At 41.8% G+C, this 22,156-nt stretch overlaps 1 protein-coding gene across 2 annotated transcripts in view; it reads left to right on the top strand.

The window, feature by feature from the left end:
• The first annotated feature begins 629 nt into the window (after positions 1-629).
• The window catches only part of LOC119661748, a 450,161-nt gene continuing 428,634 nt past the window's right edge, over positions 630-22,156 (top strand). For both annotated transcript variants that reach the window (XM_038071218.1, XM_038071217.1), the window contains exon 1: positions 630-1,748. The gene's annotated coding sequence lies outside the window, so the exon portion shown is untranslated. The remainder of the gene's footprint in view (positions 1,749-22,156) is intronic.

The raw sequence follows: 22,156 nt of genomic DNA, 5'->3' as shown, positions 1-22,156 counted from the left end.
ACGTATCAACGAAATCGTTAGATGGAAATTCGAATGACTCCAACTAAAGAGGTCCTTCCCAAAATTGTATTTCAACAAACCTTATGCAGGAGTACAAGTAGTACTATGAACTAGACCATCCACTCTATAATACTGTTCACGGAAGAGGGGAAATGCATTGACTTTTTTTTACGGTTGGCTCGAATAATTGTTTCCCAGGACCAAAAGCCCTTACAACTCAGCTGTAAGTTGTCCCAGCATCTAAGCTTTTCCAGCTAAGTTCAGATCATCTGAAATGGCCTAGATGAGCAACGTTCCTCGAAGAAGGCAAGGACATGCAGAGAACCCAGACATGCGTGCATCACATGCTGAATTCTTGGAGTAATCAGTGAAAGCTCCAGGGAAAGATTGAGCGCAGCATCATCTGGGGCAACATAAAAGCTACTCGAAATTTTCCCAGGACTGGCTGAATAGGATTTCAGGGAACCATCACTCTGAGATTTCAGCCGCTCAAGGTTATTCCTTCTCATCTTATGAAATGCTGTAACAACGTTCAACTATTAGCATCTCCCACGAAAGTCATCAGTTAAGCTCCAACGTCCGGTATACACGGAGCTGTCGGTTCTTGTATCGCGTCGGTATTACGCGGCAGCGTAATTGTAGATATGATTTCATCGAACTCATATAGTATAAGCCGTAGTGAAATCAAGGCCTTTTCAGATAGATGGTCCTTAACGCCCATGGCCCCGCGGTTTCTCAGGCAATGTGCGGCAGTTTACTGTGAAGTGCGTTGAAGTAGCTGTTCTGCAACTTGAGTGAACGTTTCACGACCCCTTCTCATATCCCAGTAGGCACCCGGTGTGAGCAAATATTCATGACTGAGGGAAAACTTTCTGAGACTTAATTACCTGTTAGAATCCGAAAAACAAACATCAACATGGTCCTGATGCAGTCCCTTTCAGGGGTCACTTTCCTGGGGGTTTGGAAAGATTTCATAATCACTTTCAAGGAGTCTCTTGGTTATACCACTGGCTTCGCTCCGAACAATGCTGGCTATGTACGTTCAGGTCACGAAGTTACTAACTACCCACGATGCTGTAAACAAAAGTAGAGATAATGAGCAAATTGATTAATTAAACGTGAGAGCAACTCACCTCGATACCCTTCATCACAGAATGAACCACTAAGTTCCCGACCAGGCACAACATCTAAATTTCAAATACAGGCAATGTCCGAAGGATAAATGGAAGCGTGTTTATATCAATCCTGTTAAATTTATTGTTTCGTAGGCTTTTAGTGCAAAGAGGGCCTAAGTGTCCGACTCTGCCTGGCCCCGTGTTAAGTGGTTCATACATATTTTCGTGTAAAATTAGAGGCCGGTTAGGGCTGAAGTGTGCAGAAGACGAGAGAAGAACGTGAACGGTGACGGCCCCGGGGGATGTAAAAGCCTCTTTTTCATACGAGTGAAAAGTGTGCAGTGATGTGGAAAATTTTGGAATGTCCAGTCTTGTGGAAAAACGTGCGGTGCTAAAAGAAGTAGTTTAGAGTGCTTTGGAATGTAAAAGTTCCACTTGAGCGAAGCAAAATCTCAACGGAAATTTTTGCCGAACCGAAGATTGTGCCCAAATATTTTCGAAACGCAGAGCAAGCGAAGGGGTGCGTGCGAATATGTGAAAGTGTAGGAGGATATTCTTCGAGATTCTAAGGATAACGTATTGGGTATCGTAAACCCGAAGGGTGAAAATAGTATATGGCGATCGGATCAACAGGTTATTATGTTACTCCATTATTTTAACTTCTTTGAAACCCATATAATATTTTGTAATGAAGTTTCCGAACGGATTATGGAAAGTTATGGAGCTAAGCTGCTTCGTATTCCCTTCGCGCTTTGAGAGGATGCGATTTATGGACAGAGGCTCACAAAAAGTGCTAATCTTTTTTAGTTTCAGAGGAATGGATGTTGAATTCTAGTTAGGATATTATAGGATAATGTGCCATAACTCAGGATATATGACGGTTAGGGCTCCTTTCAAAATCTGTTGCCGAAATTAATGTTAATGTGGTTTCTGTGTTACACGTGGTTGAGATTTATGCCCATCATTCTCGCTAGAAACGGGAGGATATGAAATAACACACACCGTCATTACATGATATCCATTTTAAAATGGATGATATTACTCCAAAAACTTACTTGTTTTAGGGTGGGTTGGGGACGTCATTCGTGATAGACGTAAACATCGAAAATGCTTTGTAATTCTTGAATGAGTCAGTCGAGAAGATTGGAGGTTGTAAAAGTCATATACGTATATAGCATGACGGTTAGGTAGTCATCTGCATTGTTCAAAATCATGCAACATATATGATGTCAGCACAAAAAAATTCCAGCGGTCTTTAATAACTGAATACGTGTCGGATGATTTCCATGAAATTTCTTAGAAACACTTTGTACGTTAAATGAAGTCCTGCCTGGAAAACTGAAGAACTGGGAAAGAAAGATCCCGCGTGACTGACAAGTACCCATCGTCAATGATTAAACAGCGCTCAGAAATGCCAGTATGTCCTTCATGAATGAGAAAACAGCTTTCTACCGAAATCCTTTTGAAAGACTTCTAAAAATATTCCTATTAACATTTAGAAAAGGACCAAAAAATATGTAAATACAATTTTTTTATCAAAGTTGTACTACTTTGACATGCCTCCGTTCATACTCTTTCAAGGAGCTCAGAAAAGTCGATGGGACCTTGGAAGTTTAGTTCTCAATCGGTTTCCTTACCGGACCCCTTTGGTATTCAAATTACACAAAGAATTTTAATTTTACGTTATTCATTTCAGTTCGATTTCTACAATGCAAAGGTTGAACGTTCATTTTCCTGGAAATTGCTTTGCCTATCCTTGAATGAAGGTTAAAATTCTTCAAACAACTTGAAAGAAACCAAAATATCTCAAATATATATTCCGCAGTTTCTCGCGAATAATTATATAAATGAAAAAAAGATGGTTTTCACTTTGAAGAGAGTGTTAGTCGTCCTACAAATGCCAACAGTTCGAAGACCTTGTGTCTCCTTTTTCAGTCCTGGATCTCCAGCAGAACAGTTCAAAGATTTTTTGGAGTTTGCTACCGGTAGTCTAGTCTAAAGTTAGTAAAACACGGAGCAGCTTGCTTCAAACTAAAATTTTTAATTTTAAATGTAAATATATATTTTGCGAGCGACTTGCCCGCTTCATCAGTACAAGGCTATTTAGCCTGTCGCTCCCGAAATATATTTACATTAAAAACTACCCCTTGTCTATCAATTTCAGGTTGATTTTTTCTTGGTGAATCAAAGCCAAGTATTCAATCTCAGCAGTAGCGTTTTATCTCAAAGCATTTTTAGAAAGTAACTATCCACCGGGATGTATTCCGCGGAACCCCGGGCATCTAGTCACTTTTAATCTCAATCTCTTCAAATCTCCTCAAACTTCTATTAAAACAACGCAAGGAGTTCATTGTTGTTTTATGTTCCTTTTGGAAAAAACATCATCACCATCATCAACGGCGCAACAACCGGTATCCGGTCTAGACCTGCCTTAATGAGGAACTCCAGACATCCCGGTTTTGCAAAGAGGTCCACCAATTCGATATCCCTAAAAGCTGTCTGGAATCCTGACTTACGCCATCGCTCCACCTCAGGCAGGGTCTACCTGGTCTTCTTTTTTTACCATAGATATTGCCCTTAGAGACTATCCAGGCTGGATCATCCTCATCCATACGGATTAAGCCGGATTTTATCCACAACCGGACGGGCATGGTATCGCTCATAGATTTCGTCGTTATGTAGGCTATGGAATCGTCCATCCTTATGTAGGGGGCCAAAAATTCTTCAGAGGATTCTTCTCTGGAACGCGCCCAAGAGTTTGCGATTTTGCTAAGGACCCAGGTTTCCGAAAATATATGAGGACTGACAAGATCTGATAAGTCTTGTACAGTAAGAGATTTGACCCTATGGTGAGGCATTTCCAGCGAAACAGTCTTTGTAAGCTGAAATAGGCTCTGTTGGCAGCCAATAACTGTGCGCGGATTTTACCGTCGTAGCTATTATCAGTTGTGATTTTCGACCCTAGATAGGAGATATTATCAACGGTCTTAAAGTTGTAGTCTCCTATCTTTATTCTTCCTGTTTGATCTGTTGCTGATTTGCCTGGAGTGTAGCCTCTTTGGTATGGGCCAATGATATTCTGGGCGAATGGGATTATCCGACCTAGCAAGATAGTGGCGAATGTCTTATAGATGGTACTCCGCAACGTGATACTTCCATAATTGCTGCACTGTGTCATATCTTCCTTTTTATGTATGGGACAGATAATGGCTCTTTGCCATTCGCCAGGCATTGGTTCGCTGTCCCACACCTTGATCATAAGTAGATGAACTTGGTGTAGTTGGTCGCCTCGCTGGTCGCCTCCATATTTAACCAATTCGGCTATAATTCCATCGACTCCTGGCGACTTAAGTCTATGAATTGCATGGACTGTTTCTTCTATAATTTGTGGTCGCAGTATTTGTCCGTCATCTTCAGTTGGCGGGACCTCCCACTCTCTTGATATTCTGGTTGTTGAGCAGTTCATCAAACTACTCAACCTATCGCCCGAATATGCCCATTTTGTCGGAAATCAGATTTCCCTCTTTGTCCCGGCAGGATGAGCATCGAGGTATATAAGGTTTCATCCTGCTGCTCCCTGTACTTCTCGAGGTTATGGACCTATTAGCTCTCCCAGGCTTCCCTTTTTGTTCTGCGAAGTCTCGGAGGGTTGTGCTGTGGATGGCTTCATTGTGAATTCCCCCCTGATTGTCAGAGGGGATTCCAGGTGGTATTTTTATTCGTGCCCGGGGGCTATGCCATAGTGATCCGAGTCTTTACTGGCCCCCCTATATGTTCTGACATTCATCAAGGTTGAAAAGTGGCGGTGTTCGATCATCACGTGGTCAATTTGGTTGAAAGTGGTCCCGTCTGGAGAGGCCCACGTTTGCTTGAGGACCGCTTTCCGTGCAAACCAGGTACTTCCAACAACCGTTTTGATGTGACACTACTGATTGAGTAATCCACAGTCCGTTATCATTTGTATATTTATGTAAGCTATGGGAGCCAACATATCGCCTGAATGCGTCCCTACTAGGCTGTCAAAATCCCCAAGTATGATTTCGATATCATATCTAGGACAGGCTTCGAAGGTTCCTTCTACTGCCTTGTAGTAGGTTTCCTTCTCCGACCCTTCAGTCTCCTCTGGAGGGCCGTGGACATTAATTAGGCCTATATTTCTAAATTTACCTCGGAAGCGCAAAGTGCATAGCTGTTCGTTCATGTTTTCAAAGCCGATAACAGAAGGTTTCATTTTTCCTGACTAAGAAACCTAATTCCAGTACATGATTTGGTGGATGGCCACTATAATATATGGTGGAGTGGCTCTTTTGAAGGAAACCAACGCTGTTACATCAGCACTATGTTGCAACAGGGTATCGGCTAGTTGCTTGGCAGCTCCTTTTCTGTACAACAAGTGCATGTTCAGCAGGAAATACGCAAATCGTTATTCCGTTGTCGTTGCCAAGTTCGTCGTTGTGTTATCAATCCGAGGTTCTTTTTGTGGCTTCATAACAAGTTGTTTTCCGTCTAGGAGGACCAGTTGATACAATTTGTCCGTCAAAGTGGTCACCACGTAGAGGTAGAGATAAGGTTTGGCAGTAGAGTTGTTTATGTTGGTTCAGCAGGTGCTTCCCTGGTTTTATGATCCATCGTGGGTACCAATCCACGTTTCGCTCTCGGACCGGCACCACCTTTGTCCACCAAGTAATATGAAAGTGTTTATTTTATTTGAGCTGCTATCGGAATGGGATGTAGTTTTAGACGTAGATTTCGCATGAAGACACTATTGTGATTGTTTTCAGATTGTGCACTTTTTGTGCCCACTTTTTTTGAGCCGTCACTACCCGATGTTTTACTCAGTATCAAAAATAGGGTCAGTTTCAAGTCTTTTCGGCATGTCCATATTCTGTGAACAAAAATTTCACACCCCCATTTTGCGTGTGTGGGAAACCCCTCCTTAAATGCAGTTCAAAATGATGCCACCTATTGTATGTAAAGGAATTCATAGACCACATTTTCTCGCCGAATTTCGTGACAATTAGTTCAACCATTTCCGAATAAATCGGGCGTGGCAGACAGACACACTAATAAAGGAAGTGGAAGCATTGAAACCTTTTTAAGGTTTTGTTTGCAAAAGGAAACCTTACTAAAATCGGTTCAATGTCTGTCTGTCTTTTTTTTTGCCGATGGAAGGTGGAAAGCTTCAAAAGCTATCGCACGCTCCTGCCACACGGTTATGTGGGACTCTTACCCACTAAAACCACCTCCTTCTACTTCCATTCTCCCCGCGGGACTCCCATTTGGTATTACGTCGCGGGGCTGGATCAGAATTTATTCTGCGCTCATGTCAACATTCGTGTTCCTCTCGCGTTCATTCTTTTGGATGACTTCTTCCTGCCTAAGATTCTTTCCGATGGCTGCAATCACCTTTTCGACTTCGGTCCATATTCCCTTTTCTTTCACCATAAGTTCCATTGTATTTCTTTCGCCAGAATCTCAATCGGGACCATTCCTGCTATCACGCAAACTGCTTGAATGGATATTTTTCTGTAAGCGCAACATGTTCGCAATCCAATCCAATCTTTCTCTTATTTGCCATATTTTTCAGTGCATCTGCCCATACTGGGGCTGCATACAGTAGTATCGAACTGACCACCTTCGAAATAAGTAGTCGACGGCTCGGCCTTGGGCCACCTCTATTTGGTCGCATTATCGCAACCAGCGCTCCGTTGTTATATGCCTTGGTTGCTGTACCATCCACATGCAATCTGAAGTTTAATCTCTGGTCAATCATTACGCCTAAGTACTTAAGCGCAGGCTTGGAATAAATTTGTTGCGTCTGCCTATCTGTCTGTCACATGCATTTTTATCAGAAACGGCTATTCCAATTGATACGAAATTTGGTGAGAAGATGAGAATTGTGAACGCCCAGACATGCAGTGAATGATATCCTTCTACGTTGAGATTTAGGGGGGGGGGGAGTCCTCATACATGCAAAAGGGGGGTGTAAAATTTTTTTTCACCGAATATAATCATATTGCTTATCAAATGAAAGGTATCGATTAGTTCTTTTCGAAGCCGGTCTTAGGTTTAAGATTTGTTAGAAAGACGCGAAGCGGGAGGAGTGGAAACTGATGATTTCTTTAACGGACCCATTCTCAGAAACTACTCAACCGAAAAATCTGAAAAAAATCATGAAGCTGCTTCTATGTGGTGCACAGGCCTCAAGAGACTCTCCATATCGATATCTGCTCAAATTAACTTAATGATAATATATTACCATACGTTTTTGGGAAATTGAGTAAAAACCCCCTTAAATTTATCCCAGAATTATAAAAATTTATAGTAGTTTAGAATATAATATGCAGCATGCCATGCCCAATACTATTATTATCAACTAAATGACACCAGTTCAAAGTTGACTTTACCGTGTAAATTTACTGAAACTAATTATAAATATCACACTAAAGTGAGCAGTGTAACGTGCTTAATGCATATTACATAACGGGCTACGTACTAATGGGATAGTTCTTCACTCAAATATTCTCACAGGAGAAACAAACAAAACCTTTCATACTTAAAGCGCCGAGCTTCCGATTTCCCGACTAGTTTTGTATTTATGGCAAATTAGTGGCAGAGAAAAACAATTAAATTGTGGGTGTGATAGGATCTATCCACAGTTGTCAATTTCCAATTCTATCTGAATTGTTTGCGGAATGGTCGAAATGTTTTAGTTCGTTATAGGTCAAACCACTTTAAGGACTATCGAAACTACTAAGTTATTACCTATGTTTTTCATCGGAAAATCCAGAAATCACGTTTACATCCATGGAAACCCTGCTTGATAAAGCTTCACTAATATCACCTCTTATCATTTATCCGGGGAAGATTTCCTAGGAAACTAATTTTCGTGAAGACGTTTATAGTATTCTCAACAGTCTCTATCATCGATTTATCGACATAATTCAGTTCGCTTTGGAATCAACTAAAACTTGGATTTCCCTATGCGCCCAATGCAACCCAATCTAACTTAATTCGCAATGAAATCATTCAAAGAGTACGAGTGCAATACAATTCGTTGAGCTTGAGCCAATTAGTAGGAAAAAGGATTAGCATGCTATGCTAAAGGCAGACGTTCAGCCAGAAGTACCTTGAACCATGTTTTCCTTTGAAATGCTGATTCTACTTTTCTTATAGGTGAATGATAACTACTTGATTTCCGACAGGCACGTAAGAGCAAGGATATTTCCGCAAACTACTCGATAGAATATTTCCATTCTTCTCAAACCCGATATTCATTAAAGCTAATATATATTCATTATCTTTATCTTTTCGGAAACCCTGGAAGGCTTTTTATGCTTCACGTAGAGGTAACATCCCAATTTGGGAAGATGAGTTTTTATATCTTTTCTGTTACCCATATCATAGAACAATACTTTAAATTAGAAAGAAAAGTATTTGGTTTCAACTAAATATATGGTATCAATCCGACCACTGTTCTGTGATAATATGTAGTAACATGCAAGGGTAGGGTATGAGGGTAAGTCGAAGAGAACATTTGTGACGAGCATTGGAGCCAGGCATTGTGCATTTTCTATTAGATTTCTGCCAATCATCTGGAAGAGTCATATCTTAATGTACAAGGTGACGAATGGAACTCACAAAGGCCGGTCTCCACCTACGGTTATATAAAAGTGAAGCACACGGATGTAGACTACTCTAGTTACAAACCTCGTGTTTAGACGAAGCAAGAAGATAGTAAACTCTCATGATTTTCTCATATCCCTCTAGTATCCATCTATCAACCACTAGTTCCAGCAATGCACAAACTTCTTACGTCACATGTACTTCCTGTTTCGTATTCTGTAGAGCTGAGATAGCTTCTCCTTTGACTCCAATCCTAAGTTCAATATGACTGTGCTCCATTTTCAATATAGCTACACTTGATGCTGCCCAAGTACAGTCGAACCTCTCTAGGTAGAAATCCCTCCAAGTGGAGTTTGTCTTTAACTCGAAGTTTTTGGCCTTACATTGGCGTCAATTTTCTGTATAAAATTCAACGTCTATGTCCAATTCCTCCAAGTCGAAAATTTCTCTTAGTCAGGGTATTTCTTATCAACTTTCTGGGAAATATTTCAGACATTATAATTCCTTTAAATCGAAATCAAAAGGTCAATTCCACGGTGTAAATCACAAATCTTTCTATATTCATGTATTAAGGTGCCAAAATGGAACATAGAAATTTCAATGAACAAGTGGGCCCTATTTTCACCCTGGGTCCAGCTTCTGTGAACCATTTGCACCCCAGGGCCAGATTTCCTCCCTACAACCCTGGATCCCTTGTTGTACGAAATTTAATCACAAAGTGTGCCTATTTAGAGTGCTTTAATCCTAAACACCTACAAGGTTCTAACACATGCAAGTCTGCCGCTCAGAAGCCTCTTAGTAGATACTTTATCTCCTATTTGGGCTGAAGATTTTGAAATGCTTGATCTAGCGTAAGTGTTAATGGGAACGTAACAAGCAAATACCAAACAGTTGATGAAGCTGTTTTCGGATGTCGATGAGGACCGAGCCTGCTATCAGACAGACTGTTTCGTGTAATGTTGTACGGTAAGCGAACGATGTTCGCAATGCACTTAATTGGTGTGAGGCTGCAATTTTTCTTCTATTTGCTTTCAACTTCAAAGACGGCGTCCAGACTTGAGCTGCAAAAAACAAGATGGAGCTGACAACTCTCGAGACCAGGAGCCGAAGGCTTTGCCTAGGGCCACCTATATTTGGTAACATTCTTGCCAACAATGTAGCCACCCTGGAGGCCTTGGTTGCTGAATTTTCAAATTGGGACTTGAATTTCAGTCTTTGGTTAACCATGACCCCTACGTATTTAAACGTTGGCTGCGACTGTATGACGTATTCACAAATCCTGATCTTTATCGACGTTTGCTTCCTTCGCTTGGTAATCAAACCTTGTATGCATCTCCCATGGATCGAAGTCCGCTTCCTTGCATGACCTCTCGAAGTCTTCAGTTTTACTTCTAGAGATGGCTGCTTGCAGTTTTATCCTCGCCTTCTTATATCGGTTGTGCAACTCTTCAAACGAAGGCCGGTTTCTGCTACGTTGGCTGTGTCTTTTGGTTTTAAGGCAAACTTTGATTTTAGCATTCCACCAGGGGGCATTTGTTTCTTGAGTACCGTGTTGCGGGTCATGGAAGCATCACTCGCTTTTTGTTTCTTTTCAAGAATTTGCATCACCTTTTCTCGTGCATTTCCCACCGACATCGCTTCCTGCAGAAGTATTTCCTCGAACACTTCTTTATCAAGTTTTTTGGATGTCCAACCCAATACTGCAGCTTTTTTGATTCTCTTTGCTCTTATTCTTCATCTGGAAGATGATAGCCTGATGGCCATTGCTGCCGCCTATCTTAGCTCGTGTGAATCCGGCTGCTGGACTATTGCTCGGTTCCCGGGAGTCAAGATTATCGCTTTCCCGCCTCTGTCTGATAAAAAGACACCACTGTAGAAATCTTTGTAATATTCGCATATAATGGCAACGTCAATTTCATTTTCAAGCACGCTTTGAAAGATCAGTTTCTGAGCTGCCTGGGAATGGTTTAAACTCAACTGTAGGGACTTCATTTACGAAAAGCTAAAGTCAGTGTCCGGATAGCTGAGTGGTTAGAGCACAAGGCTGTCGTACGGAAGGTCGCGGTTCAAATCTCGCTGGCGGCAGTGGGATTTGTATCGTGATTTGATGTCGGATACCAGTCGACTCAGCTGTGAATGAGTACCTGAGTCGAATCAGGGTAATAATCTCGGGCGAGGGCAATGCTGACCACATTGCCTCCTACAGTCTACTGTAGTGTACCGTTACGGTCTTGAATGAAGTGCTCTAACACACTTCAAGGCCCTGATCCAATATGGATTGTTGTGCCAACGATTATTATTATTATTATTAAAGTCAGCTTCTTAAACGCGGGACCTGCCTGTGATATCATCCTGTGCACTCTTTGCCCTTGCTCTTCTTCCCCGAATCTTCGGCCCAACTTAGGTCTGTCGTACTTGCTTCAACGTCTGTCTGACTATCTGTCTGTCTGTCACAAGCATTTTTCTCGGAGACGGTTGGGAAGGGGGGCGAGTGCGGGGGGTCGAAAGTGATGATTTCATTAACGGACCCATTCTCAGAAACTACCCAACCCAAAAATTTGAAAAAAAATCAAGAGGCTGCCACTATATAGTTCCTAGGCTCCGAAATACCCTCCATACCGATATCTATTCAAACAAAGTTAATAAAAGTATATTACTGTAATGTTTAGTAATTGGCAGCAAAACCCCCCTTAAGCTCCCCTTTTGCATGTATGGGGACCCCCCCCCCCCCCTTAAATTCGACGTAGGAGGATGGAACCTACTGTATGGGCGAGCGTTCCCAGTTTCCACCTTTCGACCGAATTTGGTATTAATCGCTATAGCCGTCTCCAAGAAAAATGGGTGTGATGGACAGACAGACAGACAGTAAACCGATATTAATGAGGTTTTGTGTTTACACAAAACCTTAAAAACGGATAAACGGTGATTTTTCTTCATCTTGTTGAACAGTTCGATAGATGTGAACCAGTTGTAGCATGGGATATTTCATGGAGTGGAAAACAAAGACGCAGACTCATTAGTGTTCGCTTGGGCAGCCAAGTATTTTTGAAAAATTACCTCCAAAATATCATGCGTAAACAACGCGCTCGAAGCTTCTAGTGGTGTACGCAATGTGGCAGCATCACCAACAACTTGAGGCAAAATTTCTGTTACCGTTGATTGACGTCTTTGCCATAGGCGTATTTCTGTTTTTTTGTTGGAGCATTTTGTTGTTCGTTTACGTCTTCGTCCATTTCGTTATCGTCCACTTGTTCAGATTCTATATCGGACACGCTTGCTTCGGAACTGTAATACCTTCTTCTACAGCATCAATTTTGTCTCCACTTGTGGCGTGGCAGGATTCGCAGCATTCGGAATTTACTTGATAAAACGCGCTCGAGATCAGAGGAACAGAACGAGTCATCTGACGTATCGGCTGCACAGGTTGTTCAATAGTTATGTCTACAGGTGAGGGTCCGGCCTCTCTTTCTTCACTTTGGATACTGATAGTACTAGGGCTTTGTGATCTTCGGGGTCACCAATTTAACTTTAATAGTCCAATTCTTTGCAAACCACAAATTTTAGGTACACCGGAACATAGACTAGGTTTTTACAATCAATACTCGATAGATTTAACAATTGGACTTTATTAATTAATTTATTTAAAGAATGAAGAAAGAGTGAAGTGACTATTTACTCGTTAGAGGCAGAAGAGAATTATCTCGCTTCATGTGTTTCTTTTCTGCCCCTAACTCATGGCACCCTTTTCTCGCTAGTCTTCCACTCCCGTGGCGAGCCCTACAAAGTGGATAGTTCCGCGCCATCTATTTGTTCGCATTCGCAACATTCGAAATAAATTTCGAATGCTGCGAATCCTGCTGCGCCACACACTGTCCCCGCCACCGAAATAATTTACTTTCTCCCGAGGACGCAATATGCGACGAACTTCTTCGCCCGACAACTGCTGCATTTTCTCGAAAGAGTCTTGTAAAATAATTTCCTATTTTATTGTGTACCGGGACTTTTTCTGGTGCATTTCCGCTCTCAATAAACGTTTTAAAACGAAATTTGAAAAAAACCTTACCCTTTTGACACACGTTTCTCGTAAAGAGGGTCTTTTTCGTCGAAACGAAATTTGACTTGTCTGCCACTGTGGTTACATGCCGAGCCGAGAATGGGTAGGCGAATGCTTAATGTCGATAACTTTTTAAAAAGCGACAAAGGTGGCCTCTCGACGCGATTCGAAAAATGACAGCTATATTTAATTTTCGGCGAATACAAACGGCCCATGTTTACGGTCTAAGTTTTAAAGAACACAGACGATTACCGTTTCGTCTAGGGCAGAGATAATTCAACAGATGCTCATCTCTACTCTAAAAGCTGCAAAGATAAGGCAACTCTGATGAGTCGTCTCTGCTATGGATGAAACCGTAGTTGTCTGTATTTTTTGAACTTGTTGGTGTTAGCCCGAAAAAGGGTCTATGGAAAAGGTGGGAGAAAGTTATTTTCCAATTGACCCACAGGGTCCTTCAATTCAAAACGGAAAAGTTTCGAGAAATTTGAGGAGGATGACAATGACTTTTTATGTCATTGTTTTTTTTTTCAACGCATGCCGGTGCGATGGTTGAAGAGGTAGATCGTCAGTCCCCCCAATTTCGCTGCTCTGGGTTCGAATCCCAGACGTCATGGGTCTGTGTTCATCATGTGGTTCTCACGCTCCCCCGAAGTGAAGAGGAAACACTAATGTTTGACACTCTATTAGAAACTATGTAGATAAACGTAGGTGGTCCATATTGATGATGATGCTCTGATAGCTGATATTCTTCATTAACATCGAATTCTAGAAGAATTCTAGACCGTCGCACCGTTGAATATTAGCTAGTTACTGCATATCTTTTCCAACTCCGAAAAGTTCCCTCTACTTTTCACTAAAGTTTCTTAAATTTTCTCTAGAAAAAGGGATCTCTTCGGTTGTAGGCTAGGAGATTGTTCGCATTCGAGCTCCGCAATCTAGCCTTTCTTGTTGTTTTAGTAAATAGTATTGGGAGAAAGGCAGGGATGGAAAATATCTCTGCAATTACATTTTTTAATTTCAAACAAGGACAAATTAACTTTCGATTTATCAATCATGATTTTTTCAGGCTTTATATGTTATATGTTATGTGTCTCTGCGTATTTTTCTTTTCTTATAATTTAGTTGAATTGGAAAACCAATTTCGACTGATCACTCGGAATATTTTTATTGGTGTCTTACAGTGAAACAGCTATGGCAGAGTTCTAAAATTTAACAAAATCTTAATTAAAAAATGTAATTTTGTCCTGCTCCACAAAAACCTGCTAATTATGAAATTGAAAGAGTTTACAATAGAAAGGACATAGCTCACGGCAGGGGATTTCGCACTACGGAAGGATATTTTTTTTTTAATTTTCTTCATAAATCTCTGAGGTTTCCGCATCGATATAGGGATGGATTCCATACAGCGTTGCAACAACTCAAATATGTGGAACAAAGTTGGCGGGATGACCATCGTTAATCACGAGTGCGGAGCTATCTAAAAACCTGAAGAAAAGATGGTTCTGTAATGTGTCCTTTTGAAGACTTCAGTTCCGTTCACATCATTGCTGAAATCGTTGCTGAAAATCGCGAGAATCTATCAAAAAACCCAAGTGAAGCCAAATTCGGAAAACCAAAAATAACGGCGGATTAAATCCGTAACCAATGTTTTTCCTACCTCTGATGACGATGAAGTGTGTTTTGGTTCCCCACTCGACCTCGAACAAGAAGAATGGACGCAATGCAAATCAAACCAAACCAATAAGTAAAGAAACAAAAATTCCAAATTAAGTAAAAAAAATAAGGGACAAAGGCGTCGGTATAAAGACGAGTAGAACATGAAGACGCCCCGTTTGTGTTTTCATTCGATTTTCTCCTAGCCGGCAAAAACAACGCTTCGTCGGTGGCTTTTCCTTCGGCGATAATTATAAGTTTTAGTTTCCAGACACATACAGGGAGCTCTCCTTCCACACAGCGCTTTAGAAAGCTACAAATACTGTATTTTCCTTTTCAAGTGATTTTCTCCGTTTCCTTTTCATATATTCTACAGAAAACCTGACTTCGTCCTTTTTCTCGGTTTACACGCTAAAACTGTACTTTCAACTCACTGCCGAATAATTTTAGCAATTGGAAAATTCAACGCAAATGTCTAAATCAAATGCTCTTGGCCACTATCGCAATCTGCCAAAACTTACTCTATAACAACAATCTCTGACAATTATCGAACTACTATCAAGTGCTCTAACCATTGAGACATCCGCATAGCTTCTTCAATGCTTCTCCATTGCCGATGTTGATTCGTTAGGCGAAATGCATTTAATTGTACACTGACCTAGGCATGCACATAACGATGCTAACTATAAGAACAAGCCGGGAAACCGGAAGCTGGATGCTTCAGGTATGAAAGGTTTTGTGTATTTCTTATATAAAGACATTTGAGTGCGCACTTGCTCCATTAGTACGCAGAACGTAATGTATGCATATATTATATGAGAGTAACCACTTTCGTGTGATATTGACATTCGTAGTCTTGAATTTGCTAAGAAGCGGAAATTATTATTATTATTATAACCTCGTTAGTAATAGTGCGAATTCCACCAAACTTGGTATATTTTATGTTATAGCCTATATAACTGCAATTTCGTGGTGCTCAGATGAACTTAAGGGGAGTTTTGCTGCACATTACTAAACATTATAGTAATATATTATTATTACGTTTATTTGAAGAGATATGGGTATGAAAGGTATGTCGGATCCTAAGCACCATACAGCGACAGCTCCCTGATTATTTTCAGATATTTCTTGGGTAGTTGGGTAGTTTCTGAAAATGGGTCCGTTCAAGAAATGATCACTTTCGACCCCGCGCACTCCCCACCTTTTCAACAAATGTCAAAACTAAGACTGGCTTTAGAAAGCACTAACCGAGACCTTTCATTTGTTTTACACAAAACCATGCAGCTGCCTGTAAGGCAGACTGTGGACTGACACCACTTAACTTGAAAGACCGATCTTTCAACCCTCTGAGTGGGGTGAAGTGAGAGCAAGAGTGGATCGATGAATGAAAGCCGAAGGCAATGCACGGTAAACACGTGAATTGTCTTTGATAACCATTTGTCGATGTGCATTTGTCGAACAGTGTGCTCAAGAGCTCTTTGCTGAGACGGAGGGATTCATGTGTGCCATTCAGGATGGCGTGTTGCCACCCGAGCCAATAGAAATAATAATCATAATCGTTGGCGCAATAATCCATGTTGGATCAGGGCCTTGAAGTGTGTTAGAGCACTTCATTCAAGACCGTATCGGTACACTAGGAGGCAATGTGGTCAGCATTACCCTCGCCCGAGATTATTACCCTGATTTGCCTCAGGTACTCATTCACAGCTGAGTCGACTGGTGTCCGACGTCAAATCACGATACAAATTCCACTGCCACCAGTGAGATTTGAACCGCGACCTTCCGTACGACAGCCTTGCGCTCTAACCACTCAGCTATCCGGACAATAGCCAATAGAAAGCTCATCATGAAAGAACGGGTGGAGAACGACCAATGCAGAATGTGTAGTTTGGCGTTGGAGGTGTTGGACCATCTCGTTTCAGGCTGTACTGCTATGGCACCGGTGCAATACATCACCAGGCATAATGCTGTATGTATGGTCATCCATCAAAACCTTGCATACAAACATGGGCTAATCACGGGAACATGTCCGGTTTATCGATATGAGTCGCAAGCAGTTCTGCATACAGTACGTATCGGGACCGACAAATTCTAACTGATGGCCACATATCGCACAACAAGCCTGACGTGCTGTTAATTGACAAAACGGATCGCTCCGCTCCGAAATTGAACGGAAATTCGTAGAGAAGATGTTGAACTATGAGCCACTCGCTGGGGAAATCAAAGAAATTTGACGTCCCGAGCGATTGGTTGTATTTCCCGTCATATTGTCAGCTACAGGTCCCTTGATGTGCTGGGACTCTCACACAGTCTGATCAAACCATGCAGAAGTACACCATTCTGCATACGTGCTCGTTGTTGCGGGGAGTTCTCGACGGATTTTCCCACTAACCTACCACCGGTCACCATCCCCAGCGTGCCTTTATCTTTTAAGTAGGTAGGATCGTCCGAGCCTAAATGCTTGGCATTTAGTGCTAATATTAGGTAAAAGCGCGCCTCTGCCGATATTGTGACAACTCGGAAAAAGAGAATTATTCTGGTAAAACAAATTAAAGCAAAAAAAAAACTAAACGAATAAGAAAGTAAACAAAAATTAAAAAAGGATAATAAAGAACAAATGCCAACGATGAGGAAGGTAACTACAATCCTTTCCAATGAGCGTGCACTGTGGAAGCTATCCTTCCGCGAAATTCTCCCGACATAATTAAAGCATATATTAAGGAAGATACCGAGTAATGTTGCATTCTCAAAGAACGCGGGCACGCGCAGAGACTTATCACGAACTCCGACGAGTGGAGAAGCGACTTCACAGACGGAAAAAGGAAGCCTGGGAGAACCAACAAGTCTATGAACTAGAAAAGTACAGGGAGCAACCGCACCAGGCGCGGAAGTTTTACCAACAAGTCAGCAGGATGAAGCCTTATACACCTCGATGCTCATCCTGCCGAGACAAAGAAGGAAATCTGATTTCCGACAGAATGGGCATATTAGAGCGATGGGTTGAGTACTTTGATGAGCTACTGAACAACCAGAACATCGGCGAGTTGGAGGTCCCGCCAACTGAAGACGACGGACAAATACTGCCACCACCAAGTTTAGGAGAAACAGTCCGTGCAATTCATCGGCTAAAAAATCATAAGTCGCCAGGAGCCGATGGAATTACAGCCGAATTGGTTAAATATGGAGACGACCAGTTACACCAAGTGGTTCATCAACTTATGCTCAAGGTATGGGACACCGAATCAATGCCTGAGGATTGGGAACGAGGCATTATCTGTCTCATATATAAAAAGGGAGATATCACACAGTGCAGCAATTATAGAGGTATCACGTTGCTGGGTACCTTCTATAAGATAGTCTCCTCCATCTTGCTAGGTCGGATAGCCCCATACGCCCACAACATCATTGGCCCATACCAAAGAGGCTTCACTCCAGGCAAATCAGCAATAGATCAGATTTTCTCCCTGCGGCAGGCGATGGAAAAACTGTTGGAATATGGACAACAGTTGCATCATCTGCTCATCGACTTTAAAGCCGCCTATGATAGCATAGCCAGGGTAAAACTGTACACGGCCATGAGAGAATTCGGTATCCCGACGAAATTGATAAGATTGACTAGGCTGACCCTGACCAATGTGCGAGGCCAGATAAAAGCAGCAGGATCACTCTCAAGACCATTCAACATCAACAACGGTCTACGACAAGGAGGTGCCCTATCATGCGTCCTCTTTAACCTGGCTCTCAAGAAAGTGATCCGTGATGCTGAGGTAAATGCAAGAGGTATGATTCTTTTTAAGTTCATCCACCTACTGGCCTATGCTGACGATATTGACATCATGGGAAGAACCTCCCGAGACGTACAAACTGCCTTCATCCAGATCGAGCAGGCGGCGCGAGATCTTGGGCTGCACATCAATGAAGGCAAGACAAAATATATGGTGGCAACGTCAGCACCGAAGACGAATCAACCAACAACGTCAAACCGCACTGGTCAAACACGAAGAAGAATAAGGATAGGAGAATACAACTTTGAGACCGTTGACAATTTCTCCTATCTAGGGTCGAAAATCACAACCGATAACAACTACGATGATGAAATCCGCGCACGCTTGTTGTCAGCCAACAGAGCCTATTTCAGCTTACAAAGACTGTTCCGCTCGAAACGTCTCACCATAGGGTCAAAGCTCTTACTGTACAAGACTATGATCTTGCCAGTCCTCATGTATTCCTCGGAAACTTGGGTTCTTAGCGCGTTCGAGAGAAGAATCCTCCGAAGAATTTTCGGCCCCCTACATGAGGATGGACGATTCCGTAGCCTACACAATGACGAAATCTATGAGCGATACCATGACCGTCCGGTTGTGGATAAAATCCGGCTCAATAGGTTACGGTGGGCGGGTCACTTAATCCGTATGGGTGAGGATGATCCCGCCCGGAAAGTCTATAAGGGCAATATCTATGGTAGAAAAAGAAGACGAGGCAGACCCTTCCTAAGATGGAGCGATGGCGTGAGTCAGGACGCCAGACAGCTTTTAGGGATATCGAATTGGTGGACCTCGGCGCAAAACCGGGATGTCTGGAGTTCCTTATTAAGGCAGGCCTAGACCGGATACCGGTTGTTGCGCCGTTGATGATGATGATGATGATGATTAAGGAAGATTCTTGCGCAATTATTGTTTTCAGGCCCTTTCGTTGCTTTATGCTTGTGTGCAGTCGAGCGTTGTGTGTCGACTCGTCAGCACCTGCAATCAAAGGTGCGGATGAATCGGCACACAACATCGCAAAGTAATCAAATTTTTCTACAATTTTGGCATAGAATGTCCCCCAAATTTTGACCTTGGCAAGAAATAAAACCATACAATAAACCGATCAAAATTATCACACTTTTTCGATTCATTATTCTATTAACAAATGAAATCCTGACTCCAAACTAAAACTGAAAGTCATCTACATGAATTTCATCTCCAGAATCACATCTCCAATTGCAACATAACGCAGACCCGTCGGTATAAAGACGAAAATGCAAACGGGGATTCCATTTCGACAAAGGCTGTCACTCAAACAGCGCTTTGTCGGTGGCCTTTCTTGATTAACATAAGCTTTAGCTTTTAGATGCACACTGGAAGCCCTCTTCCCACGCAGTGGTTTAGAAAACTGCAAGAACTTTCTCTTCCTTCCAGGTGACTCTCCATTTCCTTATCATATATTCTATACCAAACCTGGCTTAGTCACGTTTCTCGGCTTCCGCGCTAAAACTTTATCTTTGATGCACTCCTGAATAATTTTAGTAATTGGAAAATTCAATGCAAATGACTAACTGAAATATTCTTGACCACTATTATAATCTGCTAAAACTACTACATAACAAAAATGAAAGAAAGCATCTCTGCCTATCGAAGCGCGTTCTAGCCATTGAGGCATCCGGAATGCCTCTCCATTGCCGGTATTGATCCGATAGCCGAGATGCATTTAATTGCACACTGACCTGGGCATGCACATAACGATGCTAGCTATTAGAAAAAAGGAGATCAATGATTATTTTTTGTTGGATATTTGCATATTATGCAATAATCACTACGCTGAGGTATGATATCATAAATAGGATTTAGGGTTTCGAGAGATCTGAGCGTTGGTGAAGTTTTAAATTTTAATATTATGTAGTCATGTAGTCGGAAATCGAAGACAGAATGTGGAAGTGAAAAATGCTTCCTAAGAGGAAGAAAAAGTTCCAAATACAATAAAATGAACTTAATACCAGACAATAAAAAAAAGAAGGATTTGCATGTTGTGAAACTGGAGATACGACAGAATGTTAATATTATTTATTATATCTCACCTGGCAACTTTACGATATTTGTTTTTCACTCTAATTGCGGCTTACGGTAATTAATGCCTTAGGATTCAAATCAATAATCAACTAATACCCAGAGAACGACAGAATATTGCTTCAGGGCATCCCTTGCGGCGGTTGTAATACGTAATTCATCTTCCAATCATTATTATCTTTCATTAAATTCTAGCGGCTATTTTGGTGAGTGCAATTTGTATTCGCATTTGAAACCATGACAGCATATTTCATTCCTTTCCTGTAAGGTTGGTCATTACCGTCGAGTAGCGTATGGAACCAAAAGCGAGTACATTCCTCGATGCCTTTAATGATTTTAGCGCTTTATTTGAGTTCAACTACATCCAGCCTTCAGTCGTACGCTGAAATCACTTGAACCTCCAGCTACTGGCGTTCGTTCGTTGGACCGATGGCCCCAGGGATTAATAATCGTTTGCAATATGGTCAATAATTTGGTTCACATCGAAGACTTGAGTCCTTTTCGTATCGATTTGAAATTTATTTGAGATTTCTGCTGGGTTTAGATGTTTTCACTTCTGTTCCCATATCTTCACCTATTACTAAGATGATAATATTATACATATTAAATTATAATTGATAAACGTAAACAATAAAATTAATAGCCTTAAGTTTTCTAGAACAGAATTGTAGGTACCCAGCACTGCAAATCGCATATCGCTAAAGACAACAAGTTCGGCATAATTAGTCTTTATTGAAAGAGGGACGAAGACTGCTACGGTTCCGTATCAGGGCAGAGGCAACTCATCAGATGCTGCCTCTCCTCTGCCCTGGGGCTGATTTACGTCGAATATAATTCACAGCCTTGCCGTTTTATGCGAATTTTAAAAGGAAGCGTACAATATCTCGAGCCGCTTCAGTGACGCTGCTCCCAGGGCAAAGATGAGACAGCGTCTGATGAGTTGCCTCTACCCTGGCAGGAAACTGTAGCCGTGTTCGGCGCTCTCTCAATTTTTGAACTTTGGGTATCAAACCCAAAAAGTGGAGCCCGTGGACCATAAAGAGTGGAAGCAAGCTGCTCTCCATTTGGTCCGCTCCGGCATCAAGTGGATGCGGACCTAGGACTCCCCAATCCTCAAACAAAAATTTGTCTTTATAATTTTCAACGCTGCGCAGTAGACTGATAACACCCCTTTTAGTGACAATATAACACCGAGTGGAGATTATTCAGCACTTATTGCATTGATATTCTTTAACAAAGCACGGCAAATTTAGGCCTTTCTGCACCAGTCTTCTTGTTTTTATTTCAAAGAAGCGCCCGAAAGCACCTTGATGGAGATCGTATTTGACAAAGAGAGCAGAACTACAAGAGTCCGAAATGTGAATTATCTATTATTTTCGAAGTTGACGTGGATCCTTGATAGAGAACGTAGCCAGCAGCTGAGTAACGTACACTTAAAGAGTTGCAGATATGAAGCGCAGACCCTGTTTTTTGCTCTTTTCAGGCAACGTTCAAAACCTCAGCTTAAGCCCAACACCAGCAAGCAGCTCTCAACCAAGAGATTGAACTTTGGGCTGCAACTTAATATCACCTGAACTAGTAAAATGGGCAATTAACTCTTCCGGCGAATACAAGTCTGCGAAATAAGGCGAAGGATGAGTCCAAAGGACTAAGCGATGATAGTCGTGAAGCATTTCAGGCACCGGAGAATAAAAGTAACGCGGAAGCTCCGCAAAAAGCAATACAATTCACGGCCACGACCACTAAATAGTCCCTCAACCCGTTGCAAAGCTTAAACAGAATGGAAGCATCTGGAAAACTTCTACGGTTTTGTAGAGATACCATATTAAGAAAAAGTAAACGATCAGGATAAGATGATTAGGGAAGGTTCTTTTTGAAAAAAA

This window comes from Hermetia illucens, chromosome 1 (genome assembly GCF_905115235.1).
Source record: "Hermetia illucens chromosome 1, iHerIll2.2.curated.20191125, whole genome shotgun sequence".
Lineage (NCBI taxonomy): Eukaryota > Metazoa > Arthropoda > Insecta > Diptera > Stratiomyidae > Hermetia > Hermetia illucens.
This window is presented reverse-complemented; position numbering and strand designations above follow the sequence as displayed.